Source organism: Limulus polyphemus, unplaced genomic scaffold (assembly GCF_000517525.1).
Source record: "Limulus polyphemus unplaced genomic scaffold, Limulus_polyphemus-2.1.2 Scaffold4126, whole genome shotgun sequence".
NCBI classification, from domain to species: domain Eukaryota; kingdom Metazoa; phylum Arthropoda; class Merostomata; order Xiphosura; family Limulidae; genus Limulus; species Limulus polyphemus.
Window position 1 is genome coordinate 5,099 of NW_013669736.1, and position 3,234 is coordinate 8,332.

The 3,234-nt window shown below is 34.0% G+C and overlaps 1 non-coding gene across 1 annotated transcript; it reads left to right on the plus strand.

Annotated features, from left to right (window-relative positions):
• Positions 1-2,499: 2,499 nt before the first annotated feature.
• On the plus strand, positions 2,500-2,573 carry Trnai-gau. Its single transcript has one exon. It is a non-coding gene; the product is annotated as a tRNA-Ile (tRNA).
• Positions 2,574-3,234: the final 661 nt, after the last annotated feature.

The window sequence follows — 3,234 nt, forward strand, 5'->3', positions numbered from 1 at the left end:
CCTGGGAGCTTGTCAGAAAATAGACTTAAAGCAGTTACTTGAATTTAACTGACTGACTGAGTTTGATGCAAATCAAAGAGACTAGACACAATTCTTGTACACAGTAACAAAATTGTTACTTATAACAATCACTATTAAAGTTTTAAGACAAAAGTGTATATGTACACCTTTGATGAAGGCAGATTGTGATATATTTTAGACTGACATTTATTTTGTTGAGCTGTAGCTGAAGTTGTTCTAGACTGAAAAAACATGGTATTATATAGGAAAAATAATGCCAAATTTCTCAGGTCACAGATGCCCTCCACGTGAGTGAGGATCACTGTTATTTCAAAATAAGGTCCATTATGCTATTGAAGTGTTCTCCACCTTACTAACAGAAAATACTGATGTCTATTTCAATACCATAAATACTATGTTGTAGCTACCATTCCTGCTAGAGAGTCTGTGTGACACCCTAGATGAGTGACCCAATTCTTATGTAATTAGGATGTGGAGAACTAAGCTGCTCGCTTGACCAATTTTTTATTTTAGGGGCTAACATATGCCCCAAAATGTGTAAAATTCTACATATTAACTAACGTGATAGAAACTGTGATTTCTTTGCATACCATTAGATTTTTACTACAATTTACCAAAACCTGTACATATATACAAATAAATATCTAGATTTCCCATCCACTATCACTTAAGTCAGAAATTTTGAAGTACCCCACATAGCAATAGCAAAATATTTGTTGTAATGTTGTTTTTTCATTGGGCAGGTTCTTTTAAATTATTTCTTGGAAATAATTAGAAGTCCATTTCAAGTAACGATAATAAATTTGTTAATTTTTTCTTTTTCTTAATGTTCCTACAAGCTTCTACACTGTTATAACGTGTAGGCCTAAATTTACAAATGATTCAAATGGAAATACTCCACTAATTGTACTACAGTTAATGTACAAATATACGTATTGGTACATTTTCACAGTTGGTTGATCAAGTAAGTTAATATATGCGATAACTATTAACACTGGTCCAAATACTTCGCTGGAACTAAATCGTCATTGAATGACTTGACCAACCGAAAACAAAACACTGTCTGATTAACTGGTAGCCTACTAATTGACTAGCAAATGAGTATTTATATCTGATGTCTAGCTTCAAGGTATTTGTCGAAGTTACCAGAATTTGATGACGTCATTTTAGAGCATTATTGGTATTGTTATGACAGCGGAAGTCTCGTGACGCTAGTAACACGTCATGAGATTCTAGACGGATCATGAAGGCCCGAGGGTTTTTTAGGCGCTCTCTACTTTAATATATAAGCCTAGCAAATAAAGCGGAGAGAAGAAGTGACGGCATGGATAATTGCAGACAGGTAGAGATAGAGACGGATAATTGATTCAAGCGCGGTAGTGACAATAAGTAAAGTGCGTGAATCGCTGTGAATTATAGCGTGTGTTGAAGTGAAAGTGACTGTGGAAATTAAGTGTATTCCAAAGTTGTACTGAGAAAGAATAAACTAGTTTTCTTTAAGAAAGGACTTGTATCGCTAAAGTTTAATTGGGAAGAAATTATACGAGAAATGAACAAACGAAAAGAGACGTAACGGTATTGTAGTGAATAATAGATATAAGGTGACCATACGTTCCGGTTTTGCAGGGACAGTCCCGTTTTTTTTGGTAGTTTGTCCCAGCGATCCGAGAAAAGTTCTCGGGACGCACAAAGACATCAAACTATCAATCACATCGATTCACGAATGAAATAGCCCTACTTGACCTGCTTATTGTTGTGACACGTACTCTCCGGCCGCCAAACTCTCGAAAGTTCCGTCTGAAACTCTGGTCTGCGCAGGTCTGAATGTGGAGTCAGTAAGGCTGTTCTCACCATCAAAACCAACTTTACACAGCCATGTACTGCATTTTATGACTATTTAATGAAAATTACAGAAATTCTACGTTCCTTTCATTTTTCACCAAACTATGTATTAAAAAAGTTTCGAGGTAATGTTAAAACCTAAAAGTAATATGTTTGAAAATGTTATGGATTCCTAAATAAAACCAGGTAATAATTAGGCTAGCTTAAGATGAATTGGATAGTGAATAATTAAACATTTCTTAGCTGTATAACTTAACTATTTTTCCTCACTTGTTTTGTGTTTATCAGCAAAAAAAAAGTAGTTTATTTTTTCAAAAACAATGACAATGTTAATATATTTGGGAATATTGTAGAACAATTCAATGAATTTAAAGTAAATTAAATAAAAGTTAAGTTATTTCAAACTTGTAAAAAACATTTTGAAATTAAGGAAAAGGGCTAGACTGTTCCGGCTTTTCGATTTGAACGGCTAGTTTTGTTGGCTTTACCTTTTAAGTACGAGATTTTATATACCAATCTTCATCGTTCTGAAATGATGCTCAAAAGTAATCGAATTATATCTTAATATTTTAAAATAATTCAGAATATGTATATCAAGGAATTTTTCTTAAAGTGTTCTTTAAAAGTGAAAGTTGTGGCCCGTTAGCTCAGTTGGTTAGAGCGTCGTGCTGATAACGCGAAGGTCGTGGGTTCGACCCCCATGCGGGCCATTATTTTCTTTAAAGTAACAACAATATGGTTACATCTATTTCTCCTTAATTTTCCAAAATTATGTAATTCAGAGAATCTTTCAAAGTAACTTTATTTGCTCAAAGTTTAGTGTTTACGCCTTCCTCAGAGCATAAATTTTATGCAATGAACTCTTATCATTTAAAGTAAAACAGCTAATAAATGCGTAAGCCCTAAACGGTAATTTTATCCACATCCAGGAAACATATAGTTTTCCAATAAAACCTTTACTACCCTAACATTTTTAGGTACTGATACATTTCAATTATTTATATCAATTAATCTGTAAATTGTGCAGCAATGTCTTATATAACATTAAAACAAATTTTTCAGACTGCTCTTGCTATTACAAGTCTTCTTTTATTCATGAGTGGCCCTCCAGTGGTATAACGGACTTATACCGCTAGAAACCGGGTTTCGATACTCTTGGTGGGCAGAGCACAGATAGTCTTTTCTGTAGCTTTGATAGCAAACAACAACAATTTACGAGTGCCTTCAACCGCTTTAAAATCCTGGTTAGTTTCTTCCAGATCAGACTTAATATAAATTGCTTCAATAGATGGCGATACGTTCGCGTACTCCTTTCTTTATTTAAGCAGTGTGATTTTACTCGATCACTAATAACCTAAAATAGTGTTGCGT